Below are 23,950 nucleotides of genomic sequence, written 5' to 3'. Positions count from 1 at the left end.
ATTTACTACCACTGGCACCTTGCATGCGATTGAGCACCGCTGACACCTTGCATGCGATTGAGCACCACTGACAACTTGCATGCGATTGACTACCACTGACCCCTTGCATGCGATTGAGCACCACTGACACCTTGCATGCGATTGAGCACCACTGACACCTTGCATGCATGCGTTTGAGCACCACTGACACCTTGCATGCGTTTGAGCACCACTGACACCTTGCATGCGATTGAGCACCACTGACACCTTGCATGCGTTTGAGCACCACTGACACCTTGCATCACATGCGATTGAGCACCACTGACACCTTGCATGCGATTGAGCACCACTGACACCTTGCATGCAATTGAGCACCACTGACACCTTGCATGCGATTGAGCACCACTGACAACTTGCATGCGATTGAGCACCACTGACACCTTGCTTGCGATTGACTGCCACTGACACCTTGCATGCGATTGAGCACCACTGACACCTTGCATGCGATTGAGCACCACTGACACCTTGCATGCGATTGAGCACCACTGACACCTTGCTTGCGATTGACCGCCACTGACACCTTGCATGCGATTGAGCACCACTGACACCTTGCATGCGATTGAGCACCACTGACACCTTGCGTGCGATTGACTACCACTGACACCTTGCATGCGATGGAGCACCACTGACACCTTGCATGCGACTGAGCACCACTGACACCTTGCATGCGATTGAGCACCACTGACACCTTGCATGTGATTGAGTACCACTGACACCTTGCATGCAATTGACTACCACTGACACCTTGCATGCGACTGACTACCACTGACACCTTGCATGCGATTGAGCACCACTGACACCTTGCATGCATTTGAGCACCACTGACACCTTGCATGCGATTGAGCACCACTGCCGCCTTGCTTGCGATTGAGCACCACTGCCGCCTTGCATGCGATTGAGCACCACCGACGCCTTGCATGCGATTGAGCACCACTGACGCCTTGCATGCGTTTGAGCCCCTCTGACACCTTGCATGCGATTGAGCCCCACTGACACCTTGCATGCGATTGAGCACCACTGACACCTTGCATGCGATTGACTACCACTGACACCTTGCATGCGATTGACTACCACTGACACCTTGCATGCGATTGACTACCACAGACACCTTGCATGCGATTGACTACCACAGACACCTTGCATGCGATTGAGCACCACTGATACCTTGCATGCGATTGACTACCACAGACACCTTGCATGCGATTGAGCACCACTGACACCTTGCATGCGATTGACTACCACTGACACCTTGCATGCGATTGAGCACCACTGACACCTTGCATGCGATTGAGCACCACTGACGCCTTGCATGCGATTGAGCACCACTGACACCTTGCATGCTCCCTGCACACTGTTATTGCTTCTCGCGTGATAGATGGACGCACATCTTTCTGTGCCGAACAAAAGCAATAATAGCGCCGGTGACCGCACATATGGGCGAATGAGGGCAGGCATAATGGAGCAAGCTCATAGAACCCTCTCAACTCGAGTTTCACTGATTTGTGTTCGCCCTTGCGTGGAATCCAACAACCTGTCAAGGAAGCCACTCAACCACCCGCCCCCCCCCACCCCCCACCTCCATGAAGCCTGCTGCCCGTGGAACATAATAAATTGATTTAATTATAACCACACGTGGTCATACATCACAATCGTCGTAAACGCGATATTGAACTTAATAAATAATCGACCATTTCACAAAAAGTGATGTTTGATGATGGGGTCACTTTGTCACCATGTCATGAAACTAGGGCTATTGTGAAACTCCTATTAAAGAGGATAATTCACCTGTCTTTGAGATGAACTTCGGGAATTTTCAATGTACAGTAAGTCTCGAGTTGTATTATATTTATGTATATGTTGGCCTACCTGTGTGTATGCTAGATTCAGCATTAAGCATGGTCCGCAATCTGCCGAAATCATTGAATTGTGCTATATGAACCCAAGTTCGATAATGTTTCACCAGCCTCTGTCTCCAGCACAACGGGATCATTAAGCTATGGAAAACATGACAATGAAACACGAGTTGGAGTAACTACAATCATTTGTGAATAGTCACGTGACTTAATACGATGCATGCTTAATATTCTTGCTGCCAGACAATTCCAGAACACATATAAACGACTACAGTTTCACTTATACTCGAATATAAGACCCGTCGCTTCGAAGACGGAAATACCAATCTTCTAGATATAAGATTTACGTATGCACGTGACAGGAATTTTTGATGCCACGTATAATTCCGCCACCCCTCACGAATGGAGAATCTGGTGCAGAAGGGAAGAGGGGAATTCTACCATTTTTGCTTATGTAATAACTAGACGGTATGGTGCTTTGACCGACAATTTTTAAGAGAAAATAAATAATTAACTTCCACCCTTTAAAAATCGTAAGCCTGGTGTTGGCTTAGCGGTTAGGGTGCCGGATTGGGATGCTAGGATCCTGGGCTCGAATCCCGGTCAATCGCTGAATTAACACAAAGGGGGTTGACTCAGCCTGTCATCCGTCCGAGGTCGGCAAATTGAGTACAAGCTCACTGGTAATTCCCTGTGTGTCGGAAAAGGCAACCAACAGGGTTGGTGGCAGGAAGGGCATTCGGGCATTCGGCCATAAACATGGCTTCAAAAAGGGGACCAAGGTACCCAAAAAAGGCCAACCCCTGCTCTGCGGGGGGAAATGGCCTTTAAAGATGGGCGGTTCCTTTCACCCTTCAAAAATAGTGTGAATAAATTATTGAAACTAGAATATGAGACCAGTTGCTTCACTGATGCAAATATCCATGTTTGTGTAATTACAAAAAAAAAAGAAAAAAAGAAGCTAATGGGGAAAAATAAAATTAGGTGGTGTATAGATACCGGCCTAGTTATAGACTCAGGGATCAAGGAGATTGTAAATAGGATATTCATCACAGCCTTTTTAGATGCAGAATTGTGAATAATCTATATAATAATAGCGTAAGGACTCGACTTTGTTATCCCTTTTACGCCGCACCCAGTGACCCGATGCCCACGGCACTAATGGATTTACGATCTACGAACCGCACTCTTTGTTTATCACGTACAGCCATACTCGAAAAATCTGACTTAGCCGACGTTGGGGCCCAAAAGCATCCGATTAACTGCCGATACGACGCCATCTTACGACGCCATCGTATTGGCATCTGCTGGGCGAAGACGAAGCAAGCCGTCCGCTGATTGGACAGGCGAAGGCGAAAGCAAGCCGTCCACTAAGCGGACAATCCAGAGCATGCATTTGTGCCGGTGTCGGCGATCGTTGTTCATATACGCACTCTTCATTCTCATCTTTCTTCCTAACTCTTACTCGGACAAGCAAATCCCCTATGCCATCCATAATGGTACACTCTATCCATACACCACATCCTCCCTTCCGTGGATGTTCCACGGGTTTCGGCTAGTACAGAATAACACACCAAGAGGAAGATCAAACTAAAAATAAATTCTCGCCATCCCCCCTATTTTTTTTCTTTTTGATCAAACTGGGGTACATATTGCGCACAGGCCATGACAAGAAACAAACTCCGAGGTCTCCTCGCCTCTGCCTTTGCGTAAATCCTAAAAAAAAACTGGGCTTTCCATTTCCTCAGCATAGCTGTGATGGCTAATCTGTGGAGCAAGAACAAGTACAAAACGTTTTAATTAAAACAAAAGCCGCGTCGATGTTACACAATGCCTCGATGCAGCTGTGCCTATAACGTCGATGTTATAGGCACAGGACATTCCTATTGATTCGATTACTTGATGTTATTTTTGTGCAAAGTGAAAATATATCTCGGCAATTTCCCGTGTGTGGCGACGAATTTTTAATATATCTCGACATTTTCCCGTCTGTTATTTCAGGCGGTGTATGACTGACCATGCCGCGATTTAAAAAATATATATCTCGGCAATTTCCCGTGTGTGGCGACACGTGAACGAAGCTATGCTCCTCTCTCCACATTATTGTGACGACGTATAAATTAAATATTTCATCGTGACGATTGTCATCAAATGGACGAATTTTTAATATATCTCGGCATTTTCCCGTCTGTTATTTTGGGCGGTGTATGACTGACCATGCCGCGATTTAAACAAAATATATATATCTCGGCATTTTCCCGTCTCTTATTTCGGGCGGTGTATGACTGACCATGCCGCGATTTAAAAAAAATATATCTCAATGGACTTGAAATTACAGGCCATTGAGAATTCATTTCGTTCTATAAAGGGCAACTTTCATCGGATTTTCTTCCAGTTTTTTTTCAACCGAGTCTAAAACTATGTTAGCGACTGTGAAAAATGAAATGATATATCGAATTTGATTTCAAATAAAACTGTGTGAGAGAGGAAGACACCACGGGCCTACAAAACAGGCCTCAAAGCTATGCGAGTTAATAAAATGGTGGATATTTGTTTATATGAAGGCTCTCCCAGAATGGGTGGAGCTATGGTTCCCAGAATGGGTGGAGCTTTGAGGTTTTGTCTTCTCTGCAAGAACAAGAAGAACAACAACAACAGCAGAGGGCACTCTATGAGCAGCGTCTGCGACGCGGCTAACAAAAAAGGATTCCTGGGAGATACTGTCCTCCGTGAAGGGATAAATAGCGTCGCAAGTTGCCGTTTGCAGTTTCGACACGTGTGCCCATGTACTCATGAAAAATTTAAAATTGCGTCACAAACCTTCCCGGGAGTTCCCTAAATCCAGCGTAGTTGGATTTATTGAAATCCATGAATCTGTTCTCAAGTTATAATACAACAAACAAACAAGAAAGACGTCCTGCAGAGCACGATGCTGGCAAAATCCACTTCCAAAAAAAGTTGCCATAGATACATCAAATTGCCCACTTCATCAAGATTAATAATTGACGATCTTAATCAAAGCTCGGGCAAATCGGATGAAAATTGATTATTTTTGCTGTTTAATTAAATTTGTTTCATTGTCAAGTCAATCGGATGAAAATTTATTGTTTTTGCTGTTGAATTAAATTTGTTTCATTGTCAAGTCAATCGGATGAAAATTTATTGTTTTTGCTGTTTAATTAAATTTGTTTCATTGTCAAGTTAATCGGATGAAAATTGATTATTTTGCTGTTTAATTAAACTTGTTTCATTGTCAAGTTAATCGGATGAAAATTGATTATTTTTGCTGTTTAATTAAACTTGTTTCATTGTCAAGTTAATCGGATGAAAATTGATTATTTTTGCTGTTTAATTAAACTTCTTTCATTGTCAAGTTAATCGGATGAAAATTGATTATTTTTGCTGTTTAATTAAATTTGTTTCATTGTCAAGTCAATCGGATGAAAATTGATTATTTTTGCTGTTTAATTAAATTTGTTTCATTGTCAAGTCAATCGGATGTAAATTGATTATTTTTGTTGTTTAATTAAATTTGTTTCATTGTCAAGTCAATCGGATGAAAATTGCTAATTTTTGTTGTTTAATTAAATTTGTTTCATTGTCAGGTTAATCGGATGAAAATTGATTATTTCTGCTGTTTAATTAAATTTGTTTCATTGTCAAGTCAATCGGATGAAAATTGATAATTTTTGTTGTTTAATTAAATTTGTTCATTGTCAAGTTAATCGGATGAAAATTGATTATTTCTGCTGTTTAATTAAGTTTGTTTCATTGTCAAGTTAATCGGATGAAAATTGATTATTTTTGCTGTTCAATTAAATTTCTGTTTCATTGTCAAGTTAATCGGATGAAAATTGATTATTTTTGCTGTTTAATTAAATTTGTTTCATTGTCAAGTTAATCGGCTGAAAATTGATTATTTTTGCTGTTTAATTAAATTTGTTTCATTGTCAAGTTAATCAGATGCAAATTGATTATTTTTGCTGTTTAATTAATTTTGTTTCATTGTCAAGTTAATCGGATGAAAATTGATTATTTTTGCTGTTCAATTAAATTTTTGTTTCATTGTCAAGTTAAACAGATGAAAATTGCTTTTTTTTTGCTGTTTAATTAAATTTCTGTTTCATTGCCAAGTTAATCGGATGACAATAGATTATAATTATTTTTGCTGTTTAATTAAATTTCTTTCATTGTCAAGTTAATCGGATGAAATTGATAATTTTTGCTGTTCAATTAAATTTCTGTTTCATTGTCAGGTTCATCAGATGAAATTTGATTTTTTTTGCTGTTTAATTAAATTTGTTTCATTGTCAAGTTAATCGGATGAAAATTGATTGTTTTTGCTATTTAATTAAATTTGTTTCATTGTCAAGTTAATCGGATGAAAATTGATTATTTTTGTTGTTTAATTTAATTTGTTTCATTGTCAAGTTAATCGGATGAAAATTGATTATTTTTGTTGTTTAATTTAATTTGTTTCATTGTCAAGTTAATCGGATGAAAATTGATTATTTTTGCTGTTTAATTCAATTTATTTCATTGTCAAGTTAATACGATGAAAATTGATTCTTTTTGCTGTTTAATTAAATTTGTTTCATTGTCAAGTTAATCGGATGAAAATAGATTATTTGTGCTGTTTAATTAAATTTGTTTCATTGTCAAGTTAATCGGATGAAAATTGATTATTTTGTTGTTTAATTAAATTTGTTTCATTGTGAAGTTAATCGGATGAAAATTCATTATTTTGTTGTTTAATTAAATTTGTTTCATTGTCAAGTTAATACGATGAAAATTGATAATTTTTGCTGTTTACTTAAATTTTTTTCATTGTCAAGTTAATCGGATGAAAATAGATTATTTGTGCTGTTTAATTAAATTTGTTTCATTGTCAAGTTAATCGGATGAAAATTGATTATTTTTGTTGTTTAATTAAATTTGTTTCTTTGTCAAGTTAATCGGATGAAAATTCATTATTTTGTTGTTTAATTAAATTTGTTTCATTGTCAAGTCAATAGGATGAAAATTGATAATTTTTGCTGTTTTATTAAATTTGTTTCATTGTCAAGTTAATCAGATGAAAATTGATTATTTTTGCTGTTTAATTAATTTTGTTTCATTGTCAAGTTAATCGGATGAAAATTGATTATTTTTGCTGTTCAATTAAATTTTTGTTTCATTGTCAAGTTAAACAGATGAAAATTGCTTTTTTTTTGCTGTTTAATTAAATTTCTGTTTCATTGCTAAGTTAATCGGATGGAAATAGATTATAATTATTTTTGCTGTTTAATTAAATTTCTTTCATTGTCAAGTTAATCGGATGAAATTGATAATTTTTGCTGTTCAATTAAATTTATGTTTCATTGTCAGGTTCATCAGATGAAATTTGATTTTTTTTGCTGTTTAATTAAATTTGTTTCATTGTCAAGTTAATCGGATGAAAATTGATTGTTTTTGCTGTTTAATTAAATTTGTTTCATTGTCAAGTTAATCGGATGAAAATTGATTATTTTTGTTGTTTAATTAAATTTGTTTCATTGTCAAGTTAATCGGATGAAAATTGATTATTTTTGCTGTTTAATTAAATTTGTTTCATTGTCAAGTTAATACAATGAAAATTGATTATTTTTGCTGTTTAATTAAATTTGTTTCATTGTCAAGTTAATCGGATGAAAATTCATTATTTTTGTTGTTTAATTAATTATTTTTCATTGTCAAGTTAATCGGATGAAAATAGATTATTTGTGCTGTTTAATTAAATTTGTTTCATTGTCAAGTTAATCGGATGAAAATTGAATATTTTTGCTGTTTAATTAAATATCTGTTTCATTGTCAAGTTAATCGGATGAAAATTGAATATTTTTGGTGTTTAATTAAATTTGTTTTATTCTCAAGTTAATCGAATGAAAATTGATTCTTTTTGTTGTTCAATTAAATTTGTTTCATTGTCAAGTTATTTGCTGTTTAATTAAATTTGTTTCATTGTCAAGTTAATCGGATGAAAATTGATTATTTTTGCTGTTCAATTAAATTTCTGTTTCATTGTCAAGTTAATCGGATGAAAATTGATTATTTTTGCTGTTTTATTAAATTTGTTTCATTGTCAAGTTAATCGGATGAAAATTTATTGTTTTTGCTGTTTAGTTAAATTTGTTTCATTGTCAAGTTAATCGGATGAAAATGTATTGTTTTTGCTGTTTTATTAAATTTGTTTAATTGTCAAGTTAATCGGATGAAAATTGATTATTTTTGTTGTTTAATTTAATTTGTTTCATTGTCAAGTTAATCGGATGAAAATTTATTATTTTTGTTGTTTAATTTAATTTGTTTCATTGTCAAGTTAATCGGATGAAAATTGTTTTTATTTTTGCTGTTTAATTAAATTTATTTCATTGTCAAGTTAATACGATGAAAATTGATTATTTTTGCTGTTTAATTAAATTTGTTTCATTGTCACGTTAATACGATGAAAATTTATTATTTTGTTGTTTAATTAAATGTTTCATTGTCAAGTCAATAGGATGAAAATTGATAATTTTTGCTGTTTAATTAAATTTGTTTCATTGTCAAGTTAATCGGATGAAAATTGATTATATTTTTGCTGTTCAATTAAATTTTTGTTTCACTGTCAAGTTAATCGGATGAAAATTGATTATTTTTGCTGTTCAATTAAATTTTTGTTTCATTGTCAAGTTAATCGGATGAAAATTTATTGTTTTTGCTGTTTAATTAAATTTGTTTCATTGTCAAGTTAATCGGAATTTCAACAATTTGTTGGGCAATTAATTCAACAATTTGAACCCTGGTGTTGGGCTAGCGGCTAGGGTGCCGGCTTAGGATCCTAGGATCCTGGGTTCGAATCCCGGTCGATCGCTGAATTAACGCCAGGGGGGTTGACTCAGCCTGTCATCCTTCCGAGGTCAGCTAATTGAGTACCAGTTCACTGGTAATTCCCTGTTTGTCATTAAAGGCGGCAAAAAGGGTTGGCGTCAGGAAGGGCAACCGGCCGTAAAACATTGCTTCAAAAAGGGGACCAAAAAACAACAACCACGGTTCCCGAAAAAGGCCAACCCCCGCTTTGCGGGGAAAAATGGCCTCTAAAGGTGGTTTTAAGTTAATCGGATGAAAATTGATTATTTTTGTTGTTTAATTAAATTTGTTTCATTGTCAAGTTAATACAATGAAAATTGATTATTTTTGCTGTTTAATTAAATTTGTTTCATTGTCAAGTTAATCGGATGAAAATTCATTGTTTTTGTTGTTTAATTAAATTTGTTTCATTGTCAAGTTAATCGGATGAAAATTGATTATTTTTGCTGTTTAATTAAATCTGTTTCATTGTCAAGTTAATCGGATGAAAATAAATTATTTTTGTTGTTTAATTAAATTTGTTTCATTGTCAAGTTAATCGGATGAAAATTCATTATTTTGTTGTTTCATTAAAAAATTTTCATTGTCAAGTTAATCGGATGAAAATTGATTATTTTTGCTGTTCAATAAAATTTCTGTTTCATTGTCAAGTTAATCGGATGAAAATAGATTATTTGTGCTGTTGAATTAAATTTGTTTAATTGTCAAGTTAATCAGATGAAAATTTATTGTTTTTGCTGTTTAGTTAAATTTGTTTCATTGTCAAGTTAATCGGATGAAAATGTATTGTTTTTGCTGTTTAATTAAATTTGTTTCATTGTCAAGTTAATCGGATGAAAATAGATTATTTTTGTTGTTTAATTTAATTTGTTTCATTGTCAAATTAATCGGATGAAAATTGATTATTTTTGCTGTTTAATTAAATTTATTTCATTGTCAAGTTAATATGATGAAAATTGATTATTTTTGCTGTTTAATTAAATTTGTTTCATTGTCAAGTTAATACGATGAAAATTGATTATTTTTTCTGTTTAATTAAATTTGTTTCATTGTCAAGTTAATCGGATGAAAATTGATTATTATTTTTTAAAAATTAAATTTGTTTCATTGTCAAGTTAATCGGATGAAAATTCATTATTTTTTTGTTTAATTAAATTTGTTTCATTGTCAAGTCAATAGGATGAAAATTCATAATTTTTGCTGTTGAATTAAATTTGTTTCATTGTCAAGTTAATCAGATGAAAATTGATTATTTTTGCTGTTTAATTAAATTTGTTTCATTGTCAAGTTAATCGGATGAAAATTGATTATTTTTGCTGTTCAATTAAATTTTTGTTTCATTGTCAAGTTAAACAGATGAAAATTGATTTTTTTTTGCTTTTTAATTAAATTTCTGTTTCATTGCCAAGTTAATCGGATGAAAATAGATTATAATTATTTTTGCTGTTTAATTAAATTTCTTTCATTGTCAAGTTAATCGGATGAAATTGATAATTTTTGCTGTTCAATTAAATTTCTGTTTCATTGTCAGGTTCATCAGATGAAATTTGATTTTTTTTGCTGTTTAATTAAATTTGTTTCATTGTCAAGTTAATCGGATGAAAATTGATTGTTTTTGCTGTTTAATTAAATTTGTTTCATTGTCAAGTTAATCGGATGAAAATTGATTATTTTTTCTGTTTAATTAAATTTGTTTCATTGTCAAGTTAATGAGATGAAAATTGATTATTTGCTGTTTAATTAAATTTCTGTTTCATTGTCAAGTTAATCAGATGAAAATTTATTATATTTGCTGTTCAATTAAATTTCTGTTTCATTGTCAAGTTAATCGGATGAAAATTGATTTTTTTGCTGTTTAATTAAATTTGTGTTTCATTGTCAAGTTAATCGGATGAAAATTGATTATTTTTGCTGTTTCATTAAATTTCTGTTTCATTGTCAAGTCAATCGGATAAAAATTGATGATTTTTCAGATGAAAATTGATGATTTTAGAGGTTTGACCTTGAGTTGACCTTTTGACCTCAAAAATAGTTGGTTTCCCAATTCAGTGATGCACTAAACAAATGCTGTTTAATTTTCAAGTTAATAGGATGAAAATTGATAATTTTAGAAATTTTACTTTCAGGTGACATTTTACCTTTTGACCTCAAAAATAGTTGGTTTCCCAATTCAGTGATGTACTATGCAACTGCTGTTTAATTATCAAGTTAGTTAAAGTTAAAGGGATGAAAATTGATAATTTTTGAAGTTTCACTTTCAGTTTACCTTTGACCTTTTGACCTCAAAAATAGTTGGTGTCCCAATTCAGTGACACAATATGCAAATCTCGTAATCTTACCCTAACAACTTTCAAGTCAATGGGATAAAAAATGACGATTTCAGAGATTTCACCTCAAGATGACCTTTGACCTCTAAATCAAGAGGCTTCTCAGTTGTGACGACGTCTACAACTTGGTAAAGGTTCATAACGATCAGTTTAGAATTGCGACCTGTAGGCGATTGACAAACAAACAGACAGAATGAAAAATCACTCAAAGAGCGACACTTGGCAAAACAGAATAAAGTAGAATGGCACTTAGTAGAGCATCCTTTTGACTTCAAAAATAATTGGTGGTTGAATTCAGTAACCTGATATGCAAATCCTCTTCAAAGTTTAAGTTAATCGGATGAAAATTGACAATTTTAGAAATTCGGACTATGTTGACCTTTTGGCCTATGTTGACCTGAAAAAGTGTTGGTGGTTGGTTTCCCTGAGCTGATATGAAATTGCTATTCAAATTTCAAGTAAATCGGATGAAAATTGAGGATTTTAGTGATTTGAAAAAAGTGGTTGACCTTGTGACCGAGGTTGACCTCAAAAATAGTTGTTGATTGAATTCAGTTAAATGACATGTAAACCCATTCAATTTTCTAGTCAATCAAACGAAAATTGAGGATTTTAGAAATCAGACGTTGTTGACCGTTGGCCGATGTTGACCTTTTGGCCTACGCTGAACTCAAAAATAGTTGGTGGTTGAATCAGTTAGCTGATATGAAAATGGTATTCAAATTTAAATTGAATCGGATGAAAATTGAGGGTTTTAGAAATTTGACGTTGTTGACATTTGGCCTATGTTGACCTTTTGGCCTATGCTGAACTTAAAAATAGTTTGTGGTGGAAGTTGGCTGATATGAAATTCTTCTTCAAATTTCAAGTCAATCAGTTGAAAATTGAGGATTTTAGAAATTCAAAAAAAAGTGTTTGACCTTTGGCCTATGTTGACCTTTTGGCCGATGCTGATCTCAAAAATAGTTGGTGGTTGAATTCAGTTTGCTGATATGAAATTCTTCTTCAAATTTCAAGTCAATCAGTTGAAAATTGAGGATTTTAGAAATTTGAAAAAAGGTTGCTTACCTTTTGGCAGGTGTTGACCTTTTGGCCCATACTGATCTCAAAAATAGTTGGTGGTTGAATTCAGTAAGCTGATATGTAAATCTTATTCAAATTTCAAGTCAATCGGATGAAAATAGATGATTTTAGAAATTTGTAATAGTTGTTGACCTTTGGCCTATGTTGACCTTTTGGCCTATGTTGATCTCAGAAATAGTAGGTGGTTGAATTCAGTTTGCCGATATGTACATCCTATTCAAATTCCAAGTCAATCAGATAAAAATTGAGGATTTTAGAAATTTGAAAAAAGTGGTTCACCTTTGGCCTTTGTTGACCTTTGACCTCAAAAATATATAGGACGTTGTCGGACCACAGACTCGACCGTTTGGTGAAGTTTTGTGAAGATCGGTTTAAAATTGTGATCTGTACGCAAGTGTAAGCGGGCAGACAGACAAACAAACACACACACACAAACCAGAGTGATCAACTTAACTTGTCAAAATAAATAAATAATTGGCCAAGTCCAAAGTCCAAAGAAGAAGATCCAGAGAGAGAGATCATTGTTGGTAAGCAAGCTTTGTTCAATCAGTCATTGGGCTGCTAATGTCCTCAATTGTTTTTGAACAAGGGAAGTGATTACAGCTACAACTGAAAAGAAAACATCGTCATTCCCATTCATTGTTGTGTTTGTTTCTTCTCGTCTGGCTACATTAATTTTATCCAAATAAATCAATTCGACTTAAATTAATCAAATTAAATGATAAATTCAATAAATTATTAAATTAAATTAAAATTAATTATTTAAATTAATATTTAATAATATGAATTAATAATTATTAATAATAATAATTAATTGTTTAAATTGATTATTTAATTAATTATTTAAATGATAATTATTAGTTAAATGATAATTAATAATTTAATTGATAAATTTTATCAATGGCTAAATTGAATAATCATGGATCTCTGAGCGGACATCAAACTGCTGCTTGTTTGAGAAGAGATCAAGGCGATTTTTGACATTTCTTCAATCATGGAAAGGCAAGACGGAAGATCCACCATTAAACAAACATGCACAGAGCCAGCCGAGTACAATAAGAAGAGCAAAGACTTAATGGGCCGAGCATGCTAATGGACCTGACCCGAGTCAATTTGACTGGTCACAGTCCAAGGATCATCATCGGTGGACTTACATTGGCATCGGTATTTATGGAGAAACGTTGCATGAAGAAAAATAACTGTTTCAGTGAAGCGTTTGTAAAAAAAGAATCTTGATTACATGAAACATTGAATACATTGAGGGCGACATCATGGCCGTATGGTATGGTGGGATGGCTCATTGGGCATTCCCATGTGAACGCGTAGATCATATAGTGTAGTGCTGCGATGCCAGCTTCAAATCCCATGTATCGTGGGGATGAGTACCATAGTCTGTTTGACGGCGTAGCCAGTAGGGCAATGCCATCTTGAACAACGTTTGTCTGTCCCTTTGTATGCGTGTGTGTGTGTGTGTGTGTGTGTGTGTGTGTGTGTGTGTGTGTGTGTGTGTGTGTGTGTGCGTGCGTGCGCGCGCGTGCGTATATGCACTATATGTGTGTATACACACAGGTGCTTAGTGTAAGAGAAGACAGGGGAGCACGAGTATTAGGGGGAGAAGTAGTTAGTTAGATGATGCTGTGTGTGTGTAGTAGTGTGGATGAGCTTGAGCAAATGAGGAATTGATTGGGAATCACTGTGTGGATGAGCTTGAGCAAATGAGGCATTGGTTGGGAATAACCAGAGGTGGGGTATGAGTGGTGTATTGAGGACGAATGGAGTGTGGTGGTGTTAAAGTGAATTGACTTGCATGGTGTGCAAGTGGGGAACAGGTGTGTGAGCACAAGAGGTGTGCCGGGAATAATTGGTCTGTGGAATCAATGGTGTGGAATGAGTGGTGTGGAATGCTTGGTGTGAAGTAAAAGGTGTGGAATGCATGGTGCGGAAGAGTGAATGGGGGAAGATGGATCCCTTCACGAATACCCAGGGAGGGTAGTTTAAAGTTAGGTAGAGGGTTTAGGTAAATTGTTGGATATTGACACCTGTGGTGCAGGTAGTGGCAAAGAAGTGCTTGGATGGGTGCATGGGTCTGTGGAATGGCTGGGCATGTGGGCTTTGTTGGTGCGTATGGTTGTTGGGGCACTCCTCCACTGGTAGTCTGTCGGCCAGGTGAGGCCGCAGGTAGGCTTTGGGAGCCAGTCAGTTAGGGTCGTGAGTAGAGTTCAATGGGGCCCTAGGATCCAGGAGAAGGACCCAGGTAGCCCAATGCCAGAGAGGGCATCAGGGGGTGAGAGAGCCAGGAGGGGCCTTCCCCAATTTAGGTAGTCGCAAGGAGCAAGGTAAGCTCGGGTGGCGACTTCAGTGGCGGAGGTGCACAGGTAGTTGGACCTGCTAGTGGAGCCACACGACCCAGCCCCGAAATTGTGCAAAGGCACAGTATGAAAAATTGGGGAGTGAGACCCAAATTTGGAAGGCACCAGGTGGTCAATGGGAATCAGGTTTTTAGAACCGCATAGTTTAAAGATGCCGATTGGCAGGGCATGACCCCGGGTTAGTTTAAAAGTTAATGTCAACTAGTGTAGTTTGGATTTGAGGAAGTCCCTTCGCACCATCCACATCCATTCACCAAGGTGACAAAGCTCCACACCAGCACCAAGTGCAATGATTTGAGTAAGTGAGACGCATCTCAACGTGATTTGACATTGTGTGTTATTCCATCTCTTCCTTCTTGGGAGGGATTGGAGACGAATTTGGCTTAGAGCAGGATATGGGAGACAAGACGTAGAGACGGATTTGTAATTTGTAAATATAGGGAAGGGCAAGGGTAGTGTAAACTGACATGGGGGGGTACGAACGGTTAGGGACGAGCTTGCTCTGCTCGCTATCCCACGCCCCTCATGTTGCATTACCTTTTGTTTTGGTGTACCCTTGCGCCCTTTCCTCTGCTAACTGTGCTTTGTCTCTCCTCCCCACCCATGGACCCACTTTGGAGGAGTGTGCAGCAACTTTGAGCTGTGCGGCCGCCCTTTGCTGCTCATGTGCAGCTGCACCGTCTGCAGCTGCACATTGCTACCCCCCCCCCCCCCCATGCACAGACACTTTGCTGCACCACATTACACATGGACCACACGTTTTGTGGCTTTACACTTTGCTGAGCAGTCATTTGTTGCAAACTTACCTTTCATCTTCGGACCAATGGTTTTGAGTGGCATCAATGTCATGCAGTTGGACCACATAGGGTTGGCCCTGCTGACAGATAAAAATGTACATGGGTTCTTGTACATTTTATTCTGGTGTGCCAGGAAAAAAGAACTAAGTTTTTATTGCACACAGAAGATGAAGCAAGAAGAAGATGCGGCCCAGCAGCAAATGGTGAGCTTTTTGAACGGTGCATTGATGAATGTGTTTTGTGTATTGGTGCATTGCTGTGCTTTCTCTCCCCTCCAATCTTCTTTCCAAAAAGAACAGGTCCTGGGTTATAGAGATGTAAATAATTAGAGTTCTGTGATTGTAAATAAGATGCTACCCACTGGCTTTATGTTTAGTTTGAGAATTAATTCCGCAATTCGGTTAGTTGTGGGTGCGAGTCTGTTAGTTAGTTACACAACGCAGTAGGTGGGACATATTTAGTGTTGTAAAACTGTCGCATACACGGGTTAGAGTAAACGTTGGAGGGGAACCACATCTAAGTGTCACACATAATTAAAAACTAGTCCCAAGTCTTTCTCAAAACCAGTCGTTCACACTTGTGTGGGTTCGACTCGGGGGCGAGTCTGACGAGGGAGGGGGGCAGTGCTGCGGTTTTGAGATTGGTACAGTAAAGGTTAATAAAGGTTAAAGGTTTGCCCCCCATAGATAGTCACACAAGCAACATATAGGCCCATTTGTAGTATAGTTATGTTTAAAATGCATGTTGTGTGTTGTTAGTATGTGTAAGAATAGGCCATTTTCCCTCTTAGTACCTGCGTTGTGTAAAGTCAGGAGAATAGGCCCTACAATCATTTTGCTCCGACCTCCATTCTACCTCTGTGGGCGTAATCCATCCCGCGTCCCATTTGGCTGTCCACTAGTCAGGTTAACACGAGGCAGGGCCTCGAAAGGTGAAGGAGGGTTGAGCTCGGCAGCAGTGGGGACAGTAAGAATGAACCAGCCAATCGGACCTCGAGCAGCATGGTGTGAGGACGTGGTGAAGAGCGTGTGGTGAGTTCCAGAGAGTTCTAAGGGCGTGGCAATAAAACCCTTTGCGCGAAGCCCCCACCTCAGTTATGAGAAGGGAGAGGACTTGAACAAAGTTATGAGAAGGGAGAAGCAGGCGCTCGAGTCGCAGACCAGAGTTATGGGAGAGGTGCACTGAAGTGACTTCTGAGTATGGAGGAAGGAGACGCAATTGACGGGAATCACCCCCGCTGAATGAACTTTGTTACGTGGAATACGTGGGCGCAGACAGGGCGTTGATAACTCATGCGGTTCGGCCAAAGCGAGTGAACGTGGCTGAGTAACCGCCAGCCGTGCACAGTCCGCCCTCTACCGTTCGCTCCGAGATTACCCGCTTTGTTCGAGCGACACGATATGCGGTCCTGCCTTCACCCACCTCCATCTTCGTGGGACATGACGGGGACCGTGGAGAGGGAGACGGAGCGGATCCTGTACGACCACCGCGGCGCTGGTGAACATCATCCTGCCTATCAGCAATCCCCGTGTGAGTGTGTGTGTGTGTGTGTGTGTGTGTGTGTGTGTGTGTGTGTGTGTGTGTGTGTGTGTGTGTGTGTGTGTGTGTGTGTGTGTGTGTGTGTGTGTGTGTGTGTGTGAGTGGGCCCGTTTGTCCTGGGGTATTAAGAGTAAGACTGTTTAAGGATTTCCCTGTGTCTCTTCGTCCTGAGCTGTAAATACGTGCAATCGTGATTAAACATATTTGTTCTTCCTTTCCTTTCCAATTCGATCGCCTTTGTGATTTCTCCATTGACTAAGCGTGGTACGAATAAGATCGCTCCAATCGGGTATAGTAACTAATAATAGCGCGGATCACGTGTACGCAAACCACTCGGCATATCACCATCACACGCGGTTCGTGCGAGGCTTATTTCCTCGCTTCCAGGGCAGCGCTAGTACTTAGGTAACAGTGAATTTGGTCCTGAAACCCTATTTAGTGCTGTCCGGAAGGGACGTAATAGGTCTCGGGTCACGCCAGGTCAGTAAAGACAAGGGGACTAATCCCCCCTTGATAAGGGGAGAAGGCCGGCGACAGATCCGCAACAATATTTTATATATATATATACATATATTTTATATATATATATATTTTTTTTTTTTTTTTTTTTTTTTTTTTATATATACCTTTTTTTTTTCTTTTTTTTTTTTTATACATATATTTTATATATATATATATTTTATATATATATATATATATATATATAATTTTTTATATATATATATATTTTTTTATTTATTTATATATACTATAATATTTTATATATACAGTGAAACCTTGACTTACGAGTTTAATTCGTTCTGTGACCGAGCTCGTAACTCAATTTGCTCGTTTCTCAAATTAAATTTCCCCATTAAAATGAATTGAAATGCTATTAATCCGTTCCAGCCCCCCAAAAACCACACCAATTTTTTTTGAAATATATATATATAAATATCTCGCGCTTTATATTTCACCTGTATGCAGCATACAAGTTGGCAGGATGGCCTGGACTGGAGGTACGCACACTTGACTCTAAACTGTCCAGCCTGGGTTTGAATGCCGACCCAGCTATAACCTGTCATGTCGGTGTTTCACAGGCAGGGTGATTCATCAATGTGTGTACCGCTAAACTGGGCGCCCCGTTTGCGTCCCATTAGTTGTTGGATGTTAAGGATCTCACCGTGTCTTCCACAAAGAGAAGGCGAGCTATCGCCGGCACTCTGAACAAGTTGTGGCCTGGCATGCTCTTCTCCTCTGCCGTTATATACGTCCTCCTCGGCATCTTTTTCCAGAAGAGCCCTGTCTCGTCACAGTTGAAGATTTGCTGGGGGATGTATCCTTCGGCTTCTATCAGTTCGGCAAAAGTTATAATAAAATCTTCAGCTGCCTTCACATCCGAGCTTGCTGCCTCACCATGCCTGACGACGGAGTGAATGCCGGTCCTCTTCTTAAAATTTATCAAACCATCCCAGACTGGCTTTGAATGACTCTTCCGATGCCTCGTCCGTTGATGTTCCCGCCGTCTGCTGCACCAAATCCCCGCTGCACCAAATCCCCGTAAATGTCTCGGGCCTTCTCACAAATGATGCTCTCGGTCACGGTATCTCCTGCGAGCTGCTTCTCCGTCAACCACACAAACAACAACTTCTCCATCTCTTCATGGACAGAGGTCCGGAGCTTTGAAATAATCTTAACGCCCATGGCTGGCGTTATAGCCTTTATCGACTCCTTCTGCTTCAAAATCGTACATATCGTAGAAGTACTACGATCGTACTGCCTCGCCAAGTCGACAACACGCACACCTCACTCATGTTTTTCGACTATTACGTGTTTTATATCCAAGCTCGCTCGCTCGTAACTCAGATCTCGGCTCGCATCACAAAGCAAAAAATCGACCGAGCGACGGCTCGTATCTCGGAAAACTCGTAAGTTGGTGCACTCGTAAGTCAAGGTTTCACTGTGTGTGTGTGTGTGTATATGTGTATATGTGTATATGTGTGTATGTGTGTGCATGCGTGCGTGCGTATATATATATATATATATATATATATATATATATATATATATATATATATATATAGTCACGCAACCGCGATTAACACCACAGTTGCGGATGGCCGATGATGAGGCTTTAACTCCCGAGGCGAGAACTCAATAGCGGATTCCAAATCAAACACTTCAACTAAAGTTAAACGCGCGGAATGGCGGGACGGGACACAGCAAAGCTCCGCCGCCTTATCTATTAAAATCCAACAGGAAACTGCGTTCAGATATATTCAGAAAATAATATAAGGATATATTAACGGTTCCGAGAACAAAGAAATATGATGCTCTAAACCCCCTATATGGAGTACTCCCGCTCAACAGAGTTATTAAATAAACCACAGGGCAGACGACGAAATGAACAAAGAGGGTGTGTGTGTGTGTGGTGCGCTCTTAGCTTTGCTCGCTCGGGAGCGTGGCGTGGAGATCGTGCAGGCCTCGGATGGCTAGGCCCTGACACGTGGGCGGGAGTGGTCTCCCTGACGCGACTCGCTCGCCGACCCCAGCCCTCTCGCCCCGCAATACTCAGCTCGCCCCGTCCGAAGGACCACGGTTTCTGGGGCTGTCGTCTCTGCCCGGCCGGCGCCTTGGAGATCGTGAGTGGTTGGCGATGTTGCGCAAGAGGCCACGAATACGGCCACCAACGGGGCGAACCTCGGCACGACAGCCACCCACGCAAGCACGCGATCCAATCGCAGGGAAGATGGAGGGAACGAAGGCAGGAAAGAACGAGAGGGGAAAATGTCCAGTGCACTCTATCACGACTGAATCCTCTCAGCTCCCCCAAATGGCATCTGCTCTGCCTCGTGTCCAACTCCGAACTCCTCTTCTTCTCCTTCGTGTCGTCACTTCCCTCACGCACTGTCACACCCTCTCGTGACGTCCATTCGTCCGCCCTTCCCCGTGACGTCAAAAGATCCACCCCCTTCTCATCGTGTCTCAGCAGGGTGCGTTTCGGTCGGTGTTGTTCCATTGATGTGAAAGGGAAGGGAATTAATTAATGTAGGTGCGCTAGGGGCATGAATTCCTACTATCTAGGTGCGGTGCCAAAAGGGACATTGGATTGACCACAAGGGTGGGAAAACACACAAAGTTACCCTTATCGCCCTAACTACTTAGCACTTCCTGTCCCCGTACAGGAAATATATACGCAATTATCCCGGCATACGCCTACACATACTAACTTAAAGGTACATAGTGGGTTCTAGCTATCGCGACATCCCGGAGCATTTTACCTACTCAGATCTACTCTGCTCTACATATTGCTCTACCAAATTCATAACACAGCCCCCCCCCCCCCCCCCCAGGAACCGTAGCTCCTGCAAGGTTCACCGCAGGCGCTACCATTCCAGCCTTAACACTTACTGTCACACACTTAATTAACCTATGAAATAAATCAGGAAGGGCTGTGGGAAGTGAGTCGGACTACCTACCTACACTTCCTTACCATGCTAAACCCCTTAACCATCATGCAAGTATGTACATTTTCTTCATTGTTCCTGTGGAGGGAGGAAACAAACAACACACCAAAACTCCTCCCTTATCCACAAACTTAGCCATCTTACAAAAACCTCAAAACTCTAACCTTTGTACATACCCCGGTCTACAGACCGCGTCCCCCGGTGGATGCCACAAGACACAACCTTACCTGTGGGGCCATCCCAATGCACCCCCTAAATTTCCACGGGCCCTGTCCAGATGTTGCAGGTGAGTGACACGGCTCGGTAGATTTCGCCCACATTCATGCAACACTGACCCCTTAACCGCTCATCCTCATTCCAAAAATCATCAAGGCATTTCAAAAGTCAACAAAGCACTTATTTCAATACACCCCCATGCAGGACCATGGCATTGATGTCATTCGCGTGTGTGTGCATTCCTCAACTAGGCAGCGGGGAGGTACCCCACAAAAAGATGGTGGGGGCGCATCAGGCTGTGGTGCCCGCAATCCCAAAAACAAGTCAACCGACTTACAAGTTCATTGCCCCCCCCCCCAACCCCCCTTTACCTCTTGGCCCCGTGACAGCCCTACAGCCCCTTTCCGCCGTTACCTCGCCGGTGAGGGTCTCCACACACCAGGCTCCCTTGCCTCCTGCTTCTGCGCAGCAACACGGGTCACCGGGGGACTTCCTCACCCCGCGGCGCCCAACCAGACCCTCCACCGATGAGCTCCAATTTCCAGTTACCACCGGCTGCCAGGGGTAATTGCCGCAGAGGGGGGCCCACAGGCATCGCTCCTCAGAGCTTGCTCTGTACCTGCGGACACACACACCTTCCCCACCCAGAAGACTCCAAAACACACTTCCTCCCCCCGCTGCCATTCAATTCTCCACACAACTCAGCACAATTCCATAGATGATGGTAGTACAAAAGGTGTTTCAAAGTTTGCCATGGCCTGCTACATGTGAAATCCCATTCACAGTTCAAATCATTGAATCATTACACATTTCCATTTTCAAAACGCATTTCAAAACTCAATAATCACCACTCGCTCATATTTTTCCAACCTCACGACCACATCAAAACACATAACCACAACACAAAAACATACGCCACCCACAAGACACTGTGTGGCCCCCATTCCATCCCCTCACCGGCCATGTCATCACTCTCACCCGCCTCCCAACTCCAAATTACATGTCCCCAAATTCCAAAGCAAGTCCTGAAGCCTGGGACAGTACTCCTCAAAACACTCACCTCAAGTGCAGGTAGTTGCAGGTTGGTCGGGTTCAAGAGTGTCATCCACCCTCAAAATCCCAAAATTTCACATTGGGCCTACAAATTTCTCTTTTGTCCCCACTACACTGGCAGGGTATGTGGATCCGCATCCGACGGTGATCATCACTACACAACTACCTGTGGCCATGACAGCTCTGCACCTCTACCGTGCAAGGGTCATCGGGACAAGGTGAGCAGTCAAAACGCCAACATGGCCCATGAGTGTCCATAAGGGTGCGACCCACCATCCATCCTTCGGCCCCCCTGCGAGGAACACAGCTGCACCAGCCCCAGCTGGCCAATGTGGTGAGCACTTGCTGCCACAACACACACTACCGCACACACAACCTCGGCCCTGGGGGGCACGGTCGCAGTGCGTGGCATCCCTACAGCCACGTCCCCTGCACCTCCCCATCATCCTCCAGTCCGACTACAGAACTGCAGCCCCCCTCAGTGCTCACCCACACTTGACCACACCAAGGTCCAGTCAACAGCCATGCTCCACCAGGAGACCCACCCAGAAGACATGGTCCACACACCTCGGACACGCACAGCACCACGTTGACCCAAAGACCACACAACTGCATCCCCATGATCCCGCGTCCCAAATATCAGCACAGTTGCCCCCGCAACCAGTTGAAGCTGTGTCCTGCTACCCTATAAATTTTATCACAGCCTCCAACACTTTGGTCTACACACCGGGATCAATAATGGCGTCACTGTACAGTGTCCGCCATGACATTTCAAAATCCACCCTTAAATTTCCATCAAACCCACAGATTACCCATGCCAAACATTTTTCACATTTCACTAACCCCACCAAATAAAGATGCTTTGCCATACACATGCCAGCCGAGCATGGCCCATATGCTCGGCTCGTTACACATCTCCCCATTCATCAACCCCATGGCTCTCTTCCCAAACCGAGTCCATAAATCATAACGGAGCATCTGTGGAAGGTCACTCACACCATCACGTTCCACAGATGCCCCAATGGTTGTCCGGCAGGCTATCTCCATCCCTGTCCATTCGGTTTGACCCGCGTCCATCGACCAACACGGCATGGCAGGTCATCACATACCGGTTGTCCCAAAGTCTCAGGGAGAGGGTGTCAGGCCGCATGCCCGGGTGGTCACTACATCAGGCCCAAGCTGGACATCTGCGGTGCCACCACCAAAACGCGACCCACAACACCTCCCCCTAGTGGTCCTCAATAAATGCCAACCCAGGCTTGAGAAACCACCTCGGACCCCTCTGGAGGTCTTAACCCCCACCAGGGTCCGGTGACCCTGCCGGCCCGAGCCACTAGCTCGGATGGTGCCCCGACGGACAAGGGACGCCACACACCACCAGACCCCCCGTGGGACCCAGCTCGTACCTCGACACCCAAGGCTGGACCCCACGTCCCAATCTCGATATCACAGCCCCCCAGCTGGCTGGCATACCCAAATTTTGAAAGGGGCAACTTTTGCCCGAGGCCATCACCCATGACCTCTCCATGTCCAAATCCCGCAGCCCGGGGACCAATCCCAACCATGGCTGCTCCAAATCAATTTCCCATTGTAATTGTATTTTAAATTTTCTTTTACAAATTTTCATTCCCACTGCCAAACCGCAGCTGCAGGGAACAACCTCTGCCCCCGGTTGTTCTGCCCCTCCCTGCAGTTGATCCAAATTCCCTACAGGGACCAAATCTCCAGAAGCTCTATCTCCCGATCCTCCAAGATCCAAATCCAGCCCGGAGCCAACACACTCCCCCAAATGGTTGTCCAATTTTGGAGCCTCTGTTTCCAAATAGCAGTGTACGGTGAGCGTCCCCTCGGTCATTCCAACCACCTCCTTGGACCAACTCACCTCTTCCCCCAGACTCCTTTGGGCCTGGACAAGCCCTACCTCCATGGGACTGTCACAGGTCTCCAGCCACTGGATCAAATCATCCTCATCCTCATCATCATCATTTCCACAAATCATTCCTGGCCCCGCCAGGCTTTGATCAATATCCCCAATAAATACCCGGTCCGGCTCCATTGCACGGACCCCCAAAAACTCTACCCCCTCTTGCTCCGCACCACCGCCCTGGTGCTGCACAATTCCAAATTCATCCCCCGGTTGGGGTGTTGTGACATCCACACGGTCCCGATAAACAACCAGGCCAGAATGTGGGAAACATTCCCCATTACAACTCTCACATTCCAAATTTCCTTCCCCCTTCACCTGTGGGCACTCCCCGCTCACCTGTGGACACTCCACGTTTACCTGCAGGCATTCCCCGTCTACCTGTACACCTGCAGTCTCTCCATCTACCTGTGGACATTCCCCGCTCACCTGTACAC

Source organism: Myxine glutinosa, chromosome 5 (assembly GCF_964187855.1).
Source record: "Myxine glutinosa chromosome 5, kmMyxGlut1.1, whole genome shotgun sequence".
Classification (NCBI taxonomy): Eukaryota; Metazoa; Chordata; class Myxini; order Myxiniformes; family Myxinidae; genus Myxine; species Myxine glutinosa.
Note: the sequence above shows the minus strand (reverse complement) of the source record.